Source organism: Panthera tigris, chromosome A1, assembly GCF_018350195.1.
Source record: "Panthera tigris isolate Pti1 chromosome A1, P.tigris_Pti1_mat1.1, whole genome shotgun sequence".
Classification (NCBI taxonomy): Eukaryota; Metazoa; Chordata; class Mammalia; order Carnivora; family Felidae; genus Panthera; species Panthera tigris.
The window spans coordinates 203,075,647-203,087,875 of record NC_056660.1 but is presented as its reverse complement, the minus strand read 5'-3'; the positions used below and the strand labels follow the sequence as shown (position 1 = coordinate 203,087,875).

The 12,229-nt window shown below is 39.9% G+C and overlaps 1 long non-coding RNA gene across 1 annotated transcript in view; it reads left to right on the top strand.

The window, feature by feature from the left end:
• Positions 1-7,452: 7,452 nt before the first annotated feature.
• LOC122241001 overlaps positions 7,453-12,229 on the top strand; it is a 133,573-nt gene continuing 128,796 nt past the window's right edge. Inside the window, exon 1 of the long non-coding RNA XR_006220893.1 lies at positions 7,453-7,724. This is a non-coding gene — a long non-coding RNA (uncharacterized LOC122241001). The remainder of the gene's footprint in view (positions 7,725-12,229) is intronic.

Genomic DNA, 12,229 nt, shown 5'->3' with positions numbered 1-12,229 from the left:
TTCATATCCATTCAAAATCAGGTATTTAAAAAAATTTGCTTAAATTATTTGGAAGCTCCTGATTTTTTAAATTAAAATTATTTTTTTCTAATAGTGATTTTTTCCATGGCATTTATCCAAAATTAAAGGTAAGTTTCAGAAGAAACTAGAAGGATTATCTTGTTCTCAAAACCTTATGAAAGCAAGTAGTCCATTCTTTCCCTTCCTCCTAGCCCAAGTTCACCATCTCTTCAAGTTTCTCTTACCCTGAACCCTGGTGCCAACCTCTGTTGATCCTCTTCATTTGCCGCTCCCCCGTTAAAGCTCCAACTCAAGTCTAGACTAGAACCTTTCTTTTGGCTTCCCCTGCTGCCCAGATGAGGCTGATTAGAAGTTTTATGAGATTTTGGGGGCGGGGGAGGGGGAGAAAAAAAGATAGAAAAATTAAAATAGTCAAACTTATACAGTTCAACTTTTTGAGTCTACTATACTTAACTCATCCCCAAGGCTCACAGACCTATCTTTTTCCATAACTTAGTTCTTAAAGTAACAACTTTTCAGCTCCTCCAAAGGTACTATCACATAAGAATAACCTGTTTGCCATTTTGTACTCTTGTGGATGAGATCAAAAGGCAGTTCTAAGCTTTCTCATGGTTCCATTTCCTGTTTGTAGTGATGTACTAATTCCAGGGTCAGGTATTGGTGAGATTCTAATGATCCATAGAATGAAATCATCTGTCTTTAGTGGGATCTTGTCCTGTGTATACTAAGAATGTGTAAGTCTCCTCTAACAAAATATTAACCACAAAATTAGCCTACTATTCATACAGCTTCAATTACGTGGTTTCTTCAGAAGAATTCACTCTATTTCAGAACTGTGTAACAGGATTTTTGTGATGCACTTATGTATATGTGTAGGGATGTGGTGGGGGCACGACAATCAACACTGTAGGATTTCACTCATATATGGATCTAAAAAAAGTTGAACTCACAGGAACAGAGAACAGAATGCTGGTTGCCAGGGGCTGAGGTGTGGGGGAAATGAGGAGATGTTGGTCAAAGGGCATAAACTTTCAGCTTATAAGATGAATAAGTTCTGAGGATCTAATATACACCATGGTGCTATAGTCAATAACATTGTTTTGTATACTTGAAATCTGCCAAGAGAGTGGATCTCAAGTGTTATCACCAAAAAGAAAAAAAAAAAAAAGGAAAAAAAAAGAAAAAATAACTCTGTGATGTGATGGGTATATTAACTTGATTTTGGGAATCACTTCACAGTGTGTGTGTGTGTGTGTGTGTGTGTATATATATATATATATATATATATATATATCAAACCAGCACATTGCACACCTTAAAATATATACAATTTTATTTCTCAATTATACCTCAATAAACCTGGAAACAAAGGATTTTCTCTATTAGTTTTATTTCCCTACTCATTCTGTTTTTGGGTCTTGTGCTTCAATCTATAGAAGATAAGTTTTTGGATTGCCTACTGCTTGGAATCATCCGCATTCCTTCTCCCTCCTATTCATTTGGCTGTTGGAGATGCGCATAATCTTTTTTTCCATTTTTTTTAAAGTAATGATCTTCTTAATTGGTTTAAATAAATGAGTCCTGTGCCACCAGTTCTCAAAATCAAAAAATATAGTTTAAACTCATTAATTCAGATCTAACTTATTCAGAATTTGTGATGATGTGGTTTAAGACTGGCTTAAGTTGACTTTGAACAGTCTTTGAGAGAATGGTTGCTGAGTAAATTATTAGCCCTATTGCATCACAAGGAGAGTCATATTTCCAGAAAAAGACATGGAATTTAAGAAACTGTCTCAAAGTCATGCAATAATTAATGATGGAGACAGGACAACAGCTCAGGACTCCTAATTCCCATCTACAGGCAACTTATGAGAAGAAACTGTTTCGGACATTTCAGCCATTTTAGAAATTCCATTTGTGTACACAACTTGATGAAAGCCTACAGTTTTTCAGAATCATCTACACTTTACTGTGTGTACATGTTCCTGCTGCTCGTATATAACAAGATGTGACTATTTCACCCAATTTGGAGGTACAAATTTCTAACTAAATGAAGTTTGGGAGTAATTGAGAAAGTGAGAAGACCTTTAAAGAACTGTAGTATCATTGTTAAGCAACTCAAAATTAAATTTAGTCATAGGGTAAACTGATATGAGGGAATGTGGCTAATGCTGTCTGAGGAAACGGAAAAACAAGGAAAGGGTATATGAAAAGAATAAATAAGGGGTTATGGACATGTTCTCCCATTTGGACGTAACTGGCCCACAGGATGTTAAAAGAAATCAGTTTAACTCCACATTTGTGTACACGGTAGGGAACTGGTTGGTTACCCAATATGGACTTTAAAGGAACAAACAAGAAAGGAAATGATTTATGTCTGTCTTTTGAGTAACACAGAGGAAATGATTGGCGATGTAGACATAAGGGACTGCTTAACCGAGTGATAGCCATCATAATTCAGTTAGATTGTAATTGAGAATCAAGTGAGACCCAGAAAAGTAAAATTTAGGATGATGATTGCCAAATTAAAGCAGAGAAAATGCTAAAAAGAAAGGCGATACTCAGATACAAAGTCAGGGCAGAAGCTCAGGAGGACAAAATTGAAGGTTAAAAGAAATGGTCCCCCAAAATATTCATTGGTTTGGTTTTGCAAATTTTAGAGTGACTAAACACATAATATGGGGAAATGAAAAGTGTGTGACTAATAAACTAGACAATTCAAATGATGGCCAGGAACAATTATAGAATGAAGCTAAAAATAGTGTAAAATGATAATAAAAGTTACATTGGCAAAAGTAAATATCGTATCACAAGAAGCTAACATAAAGCAAAACTTTTTTCAAGATTCTAACATATAAAATCTCAGACGGGGCTGCAGCTAGCCCTAGGAAAATGGCAAGGAAAATCCATGCATGGAAGGTGTGGGTACATTGCTAAAAAAAGGAAAAGAATTTTAAAATTGAGCTGACAGCAAATACAGCGTGCCCTGCCCCCTTAGCTTTGACGGTACAAGTAATTATTCTACCTAGGGTAAGGTAAAGACCAAGATTTATTTGAGCTTTGGGGAGATCCCATGTAGAGCATCACACTGAGACTGCCTTGTTACTGAGCTGGAGGAATTTGCAACCCCTTGCCTAAGGAGGCAGTTCTTCCGTTTGGCAGAACTGATGCCATGGAGAAAATATTGGCCCTGGAGTCAATAGGCATGGGTTTGAATCCAGGTCTGCTACTTAGAACCTGCATGAATTTAGACAAATCATGTTAGTTATGGGATTCAGTTTCCTCAAAGTTATTGGTTAGATGTGACCATTTCTCATTTCCTTTTAAGCTGAAGGATATGGGAAGAGAAAAATATAAAAATAAAACCAAAACTGCACTTTCTTTCGTTTCTGTATCTGTGTGACAAAAATCTGGGGCTTAGAAAAGGGAAGCCTCCTAATTTCTTTCTTTTTCCTCCTGATCTCTGGTCCTAGTAAGGATTCTAAGACCAAATGCCAGGTGGGGAATTTCATAACAATTGGAAGGAATATTCTTTGAGATTCTGAAAGTCTTTGTAATTCTGTTGAATCCTTGCTTAGAGACGGGGCCGAGAAGCTTAGATACCCACTGTGCTTTTTCAATGCACAATAATTATCCTCACTCCTTCATTCAACAGAGATCATTTTAGAGCCTACCATATGCTAGTATGTACTAGGGTGTATACGTACAAAACTAGGAAGGCTTACTCTTTCTCCTTAAAGACTCACTGTAATGAATTCAAATTTCATGTATTGCATCAGTGGAAATGAATATGGATTCGTTGCACAGTAACTTGGATGTTTTTGTGAAGAACACTAGAAAACAGGTTACTTGACATCAGCGTACTTGTTTTTCAAAAGGTACTTTATGAACTTAATATGGCTTTTCATCAGGTTTAAGACATCGTCAGTTATTAGACACATCACCACTGTAACAACTCCTTAACGGGCGAAAGAAGAAATTGCCACATTTATGTACACATTGATTTTCAGACACATCCCAGTTTCTGAACTCTTAAAATATGAAAGAAATGTGATTTATAATTCAAGTCATAAAATAGTTAGCTCTTGTTTACTTGGTTTTGGAGATAAGTAGTGCCTCAGAGAGTGAAAAAATAGCAAATTCTCCTAAGCCAGAAATATTAAATAAGGTATTCCTGCACTTAACAACAGTACAGAAAGGCATCTGACAATCAGGACATCTGCTGCCTTCCACACAAATCACAAGACTATTTGTGAAGATGTCATTTGCGAGGGAATTCCAAGACAATGCAGCTTCCCCGTGTCAACCTGCGTTATCTCAGATACACATTCTCCACTGAGTAGGCCTAAAGGTTGGTGACCAGGTCAAGCTGAATTGCCACTTTTGAGAATTCATGTAGAGTCAAAAGTGGAGGTGTTGCAGGGAAAGGATAGAACAAATGCTGTTTATTTTTCATGTTTTATCTATACAACATGGATAATTACAAGTCAAAGGCGCAAATAATCGAAGTGAAGACGGTGGCCAGTTGCAAGCAGCTGCGGCTGTAAACAGCACGGGGAAGTAGATCTCCAAGCTGTTTCTTTGAAAATAATCAAATTTCTCAATGTACAGGGTGATTGGATGTATTTGTTTTGTTTTGTGGGCATGTGTGTGTGTTTACATAAATCACATTTCTTGTGCCTTCAAGAATATAGCACACACACATATTTACCTATCATGGGACTAAAATGCATGCTCATACAATTTCAAAAACATCACAATGTTTTGAAAAACTAGGTTGCAAGTGATATGTACAGTAAGCTTTGGGCCAAGTAGATGTAGAAATGGATCTCGGGTGCCAAATCTGATTTGGACAGCAAATTGTCTACAGAAATCGCTGCCAAAAATAGTAGTAGTGGGTCAGAATTTCTTCCTGTGTAAACTTATAGAAACATTTTCTGTATCAGGTATATTGTGTGTCATCTGACTAAAGTCATCTTGAAATAAGCCAATAAACTATTTGTTTTAAAATATGCACATACTTAACATATTTTATTTCAATAAAAAGCCCGTGGGCTAGAAATAGACCATATCTGATTCTGTAGGATTTTTCCTGTATAAATAATTTATCCATTTGTTCAATCATTTGCTCAGCTAAAATTTATGGGACGTGGCAGGAAATATATGAGTAAAAAATTTTAAAGTAATATGATGGGTGCTCCTATTGCTGTAAGCACAGAGTACAACAGGCTTTCCTGACTCAGCCCAGGGGAAGAGGGACAAGGCAAACCACAGAGGGGTGGGAACCACATAGCTTGACCTGGGGATGCATGATCAATGCCTTGCTTCTTTCATTGATAAAGAATGAATATCAGGGCCCCTGGGTGGCTCGGTCGATTAAGTGTCTGACTTTGGCTCAGGTCATGATCTCATGGCTGGTGAGTTCAAGCCCAGCATCGGGCTCTGTGCTGACAGCTCAGAGCCTGGAGCCTGCTTCAGATTCTGTGTCTCCCTCTCTCTCTGCCCCTCCCCTGCTCATGCTCTGCCTCTCGCTCTGTCAAAAAATAAATAAACATTAAGCAAAAAAGAGTTCCAAAACAGAACAAAACAAAACGTCCGCTGAACTGAGCAGTGTGCTTTAGGGACATTCTGGTGCAAGCTCCTTATCTCCTTGTGGACAAGAAACAATTTACAGAACTGTCACCAGACTGGGGACCACAGTTTGAAGACAATTTGAGTAGGGTTATATTGGAAAGGGTAAGACTGTCTTCAGGGATTTAAGTTGGAGATCATTAAATAGAGGTAGTGCCAGTAGAAGTGGAGAGAATGGGACAAATTCCAGGAATACTTAGGAGGAAATACGTGTAGGATTTGGGGAGTAATTGGAAATGGGGTTGAGGGTAAGTGAAATAGTGGTTGAGCATTTCGAAATTTCTGGCATGGGCAACTGGTATTCATCAACACAGGTGTACCCAAAAATAAGCCTGGTGACCAGATGATGGGGTCAGTTCTGAACATGAGCATCAAACAGACAATTGTGGGGCAGCTGAGAAGGTACTTGCAAATACGCATCAGAATATCCAGATAAGAAGTCTTGACTGGTGGATTTAAAACTTCATAAAATTAATAGCAGTTAAGTCTTGATTATAGAGGAGGTTACCCACGGAGGGTAAATAAAGTAGGAAGGGAAGAGAAGAGAAGCAGGGATTCTATCTGGGGTCAACACTGATGAGTAGTTAAAAATTTTTTTTTTTAACGTTTATTTTTTATTTTTGAGACAGAGAGAGATAGAGCATGAACGGGGGAGGGTCAGAGAGAGACGGAGACACAGAATCTGAAGCAGGCTCCGGGCTCTGAGCTGTCAGCACACAGCCCGATGCGGGGCTCGAACCCACGAACCGTGAGATCATGACCTGAGCTGAAGTCGGACACCCAACCGACCGAGCCACCCAGGCGCCCCACTGGTGAGTAGTTTAAAGAAGAATCAATCTTCGGGGCGCCTGGGTGGCTCAGTCGGTTAAGCATCCGACTTCAGCTCAGGTCATGATCTCCCGGTCTGTGAGCTCGAGCCCCGCGTCGGGCTCTGTGCTGACAGCTCGGAGTCTGGAGCCTGTTTCAGATTCTGTGTCTCCGTCTCTCTCTGGCCCTCCCCCGTTCATGCTCTGTCTCTCTCTGTCTCAAAAATAAAAAATAAACGTTAAAAAAAAAAAAAAAAGAAGAATCAATCTTCAAGGGCTGAAGGAGCAATGGAAAGGGTTAGAGAAAATTCGGAACAATGTTACCGGAGCCAGTGTTAAAAGATTTATAAAAAAGGAGAGAGTCAACATGGTTAAACTCTTCAGAGCTGTTTACAAATTCATTTTGGTAATACCACATCTAGCTGCAAATGGGGTGCAACCCACATTTCTGTCTGGCCATATTTTTGGAGCCCCCAAACTGATGATTGCTGAGTCAAGTTCTTAGGACACAAATGAGATAAACAAGAAGACAACAGCTGTCCCTGGGGCAGAAAGGTTTGTTAACTAATGTTTTTTTCCTGCCAATCTGAATTTGGAAAGGAAGGGACAGTGTGAAATTTTACCTTCCTGTCTTGACCAGGCACCGTAGAGAGAGAGCTTCGAGAGCTGATTCTGGTAAGAATTCTTCCTCACTCTTAGCTGGCTTCTGCCAATTTTCCTACAATGCCGTCTGCGCTCTCTAGAGTGAGTGGACAGTCCCAGCAGGTCTCATTCTGGTCACCAGAAGCTGTAGAGGAGAAAAAATAATTTTCCCGCCAGCCTTTATAGTGAGTGTGGGGCTCTTTTTCTCTGGGGCACCTTGAAAAGGGATACACTTATTTAAGATGGTTCCAAGTTCTCCACAATGACCACTGTAATTCAAGATTATCTTTGGTAAGGTTAAGCTACTTGTTCTGCCTTAAAAACAAAATTTTATTCACCTGGGGGCCTCACACTGGACCCAGTTCCGCTTAAGGAAAATCCAGTCCGGTTTTTAGGTCAGACCCGGTCCGATCCGGGGACTTAGCCCGAGTCTGGACCCAGTTCGGTTTTTAAGTCAGACCCAGCTGGTTCAGGCTGGTTCCAGACTAGTGGGAGAAAGAAGTCGTTCTTAAGTCTGAAGGCCCTTCATGCAAAAGCTGTAGAACCAGAGTCCGGGATCCAAGAGGTGCTTACCCCCCACCTCCGGAGGCAGTGAGAACGCGGCGAGTTCAAGGGGCTCCACAGGTACCTACGTTCGGTTGCTCGGTGCTCCTGGGGGCTCACGGGGGTTCCTTCCGTTCCTTCTGACACCAGAACTGTTAAAAGATAAACTGAGGCGTATTAAAAACGTTAAAAGTTTATTTGAGCGAAAATCAGCCCGAATCAGCCAGCACCAGGCCAAAAGGGGTTTGAAGCGCTCCCATTCCAGTAACTTCTTTTTTACAAAAGTTTAAATTTAAAAAAATTTTTTGGGAGAGAGAGAGAGAGAGAGAGAGAGGGAGAGCGAGCGTGAGCAGGGGAGGGCCAGAGAGAGAAGGAGACACAGAATCGGAAGCAGGCTCCAGGCTTTGAGCGGTCAGCACAGAGCCCGCTCGGGGCTCCAACTCACAAACCGTGAAATCCTGACTTGCGCTAAAGTCCGCTGCTTAACCGACTGAGCCACCCAGGCGCCCGCCACTCCGGCGTCTTCTATGCAGCAAAGATATGTGGTGACCCTCAGAGTAGATTTAGTGAAGTGCAAAGCAAAATCCAGATCAGCAATTTCCTTCGTTAATTTACAGTTTCTTACTGTTCAGTAACTTCGTTCCTAGTTTACCCTCAAGGACTTCAGTTCCTTCATAAACGTTAATCTATAGATTTTCCTAAAAGAATAATGGTTTGAACAAAAGACCAGCATTCTGGAATGTCTTCAGCCCCTGATTCACCAGTTAACCAGTTAAACTTGGGATAACCCTCTGAGCCTTCAGTTTTCTTATAGGGTTTTCAGGGAGATTGATCCAGATAACGAATTTGAAATTATTTTGTAAGATAAATCGAACAGAACAAATGTTGGTAGGTACGGTTTTTGTAAGTTATTATTTCCATGCGGTGTATGGTAATTTCACTGGAGTTGGGGGTTAGGCTGAGTTGTTTGTGTGCTTGGTTCTGTCACTAGTGGTATAAATTTGGGTAGTTACTTATTCTCTTTTGCTCTCAGTTTACTCACTGATGAAATGGGACTAATAGTACTTACCTCACAAGCAGGTAGAGAGGAGGAGTGTGCCTGGTGATGCATCGAGCGCACATTGGTCAATCAGATCCCAGCATTAGCTTGTCGGGTTCTGGGTTCATCGCTTGTAGCTGGTTGTTGCAGTTTAAGAAAAGGACTGAGAAGAGTTTGCACACCTCGAAGCGGGCCTGACTTGTCCAGGCAGCTAGCAGTTAAGGGTCAAATACTCATCTTTCCAGTCTCGTTTTGGGCATTTTCCCCTAGTGGTTGCTTGGGTTCCAGCTATAAACAACCATTGTGTGTTCCTTAATTGTGCCCCTGTGCTTCTGTATGTGTTATGTGTCCTCTGCAAAATGACTTTTCCTCTTTATTGCCTGAAAGACTCCTCTCGTTTTTTTTTAAAGATTAAATTTAAGAGCTACTTCCCCAAGGTAGAATTATGTGTGCTTCCTCATTGCCTCTATCATGTTGAATCGAATCTTTGGTGCTATTATCTTCTATATACAGATGGTAACAAATATCTATTGTTTTAATGATTGTTTCTTATATTTTAAAATGACCTCGAGATGTAAAAATACCTCAACAAAGTACAAAGGAGAAATACTGTCAGTTTTGATTTGCCTATATAAAATACGTCTGAATTCTGTAATTAAGAAATGGTATCAATTTATGCTACATAAGGACCTTGCCAGCCTTGACTTTCTTACCTTTGGAATATTAGGCGCTTTCCATTTATTTAAGGGGACAAAGGGTCAGCCTTACCCGTTAGGGGTGAGCTTATTTCAGAATGGAGGAAATACCATTTATATTGAGAGCTGCATGGTTTGTTGAATACTTGGCTGGAATCCTATAAAAGGAGAATTCATTAAGTGTCGGTTAAGCCCTGTAAGTCTCTGTCATTGTTATCATCGTGTTTTCTGCCAAATAAGAAGATAACATTTGTGTGGAAACATAAGGATCCGGGATTCTTCAGCAGGGGGCATCTGGAAATAAATAAGTGGACGCTGTTATGTGATTACAGTTGCAATGATCTGTGCTCTGCAAGAAAATCCTGATTGTGGCATGTGGCAGGGAGGACCCTATTGCAAAACTCTATCCTGCATGACTGTAGTTCAGGGTGGACAGTGTGAAGTGCAGGGAGAACACGGAACTCGGTATTAGAATTTGAATTCTGGGAGTTTGAATTCTCATTCAGCCTTCACAAAATATATGACTTTACTTTTATTTGTTTGTTTATTTATTTATTTATTTATTTATTTATTTTAAAATGAGGTCAGTGGTAGTTGCTTCACTGGTTTAAAAGGACTAAATCACGATTAAATGAAGATTAAATATGACTACTTTATGCAAATAAAGTGATATGCAAGTGGAATAATTTTAATAGGGATCTCTTGAAAATGCAGTCATTTTAACCAAAATAAATTAATTTCTTGTTGTGAAATGTTGGGTTCTATGCCAGTTGGTGATAGTGGAGAAAGCTGTGTTGGGGCAGACAATGCTTTCTCTTTACATTAAATCATATAATATGAGCAACATGGCGTGGAGTCAATAAAAAGCAATAATGAGGGATATAAGATTTATTTGATTTTTTCATTAAGACTGCTCATTTTTTCTCCATTCTGTGATTATTTTGCTTCCAAAACTTTTGGCATTTACATATAAAGATTAACCAATAATAAGAAAGCACACAAATGTTTTTACATCTTTTTTTTTTTTTTGAGTTTACCTCATTCTTTTATAGCTTCTCTCATTGATTCTGTTCTTTTTCCTTTGTAGAAAGATAAAAAAAAAGACTGACTTTTTAGGAGTGGTAATTTATAGATATATCAGTGGCATGAATTGGTTTTCTGATGGATCTTATTCTGCCTTTTACTTAATCTCTCAGCAAATGATTTCGTATTGAGATAATAGAAATACCGATAGATAAATAAGCAGAGCAAACAGGTAACAGAAGTCACAGTCAAGGATACTTCCCACTTGGCTTGAGCAGATACAGGGAACACCTTGCATTTCGTGGTGAGTCTGGCCGTGTGGCAGGACCACAGCCTGTGCCCTGCAGCAGCTACCACAGTGCACGTGTAAGCAATCTCTGGAGGGCACATGGCGCCATGGGGTAGGATAGATTTATGGGGCTGTGGTATGTGAGTCAAATTAGACTTTTTTCTCTTCTTTTCTTTTTTTTTTCGTTCTCTTTTCCTCCCTCCTTTCCTCCCTCCCTCACCCCTTTCCCCCTTCTCTCTTCTTCCTTTCCTTTCCTTTCCTTTCCTTTCCTTTCCTTCCTTCTTTCCTTCCTTCCTTCCTTCCTTCCTTCCTTCCTTCCTTCCTTCCTTCCCATTTTCCCTTTTTCTTCTTTTCTCTCTCTCCTTTTCTCCCTCTCTTTCTCTCATCTCTCTGTCTCTCTCCCTCCCTCCTTTTTTCTTTTCTTTTCTTTTCTTTTCTTTTCTTTTCTTTTCTTTTTTCTTTTCTTTTCTTTTCTTTCTGTGTCTCATGTCTGAAATGAGTATGTAGTTGGAATCTCAGGTTTAGTAAACTGTCAGTGTGCAGAGGAAGGGGGAGAAGGAGGTGGGTGCAACATGAGCTGACCACAGCTGGAGGCAGATGGGTTCCTTAAGGACCTTGAGGGCTTTAAAAGAGGGTTAGAATGTGAGCTGGGGGGTGCAGAGTGGGATGGTGGTGTGTTTGACAAGATGTTTTGTTGACAAAGCTCAACTATAAGCTGGGCATATGGTTGACCTGGGTAGGCCTGAAAAAAAATTGCAGTAGATGAAATTTTTTTTTTTTTTTTGCTTCTCTGTATGTCTTTTTTCTGGAATCTAGATTTCCTTTTTTCTCCTTTCTTAACCTTCTGGGAACAGCCCTATTGGTTAGGAGGAATTTATGTGACAATTTTTTTGTGTTGCTCTTTTAAGGAATACTCACATTGTGACTATATTAATTAGTTGAATGTATTGATTAGATGTCGGTTTAGTTGCTTGTCATGGGGGTTGGAAACAGCAAGGTTTTAAACAAGATGCAGTTTTCCTTCTCTGTCTCCTAAAAGTCTGGGGAGGTTTGGTGACCTCTCCATAGAGGTCTCCATAGAGAGGCCAGGGGCCTGGTTTTTCCTATGTTGTTATTCCACTTTGAGTATTGCTCTTATCTGCTCGGCACTTTGTCCTGCCAGCATGAAGAAGAAAGGAGGAAAAGGGAAAATGAGGGAATTCCCATTTCCTTTAAGGGCATGACCAGGAAGTTGCCTTTGCATCCCATTAGTTCAGACTTGTTTCCACGACGCAAAGGAGACCAGCATTTTTCCTTCCTTCCTTCCTTCCTTCCTTCCTTCCTTCCTTCCTTCCTTCCCTTTTTTCCTGAGTGCCTATCTTAGCTCAGGCTGCCATTTACTGGGGGTTTAAATAACAGATTTTTACTTCTGTTAAACAGAAGTTTTTACTTTCTGTTAAACAGAAATTTACTTCTTATAGTTCTAGAGGCTGCAAAGTCCAGGATAAGGTGCTGGCAGATTCTACTCCTGATGAGAGCTTTCTTCCTGGCTTGCACACAG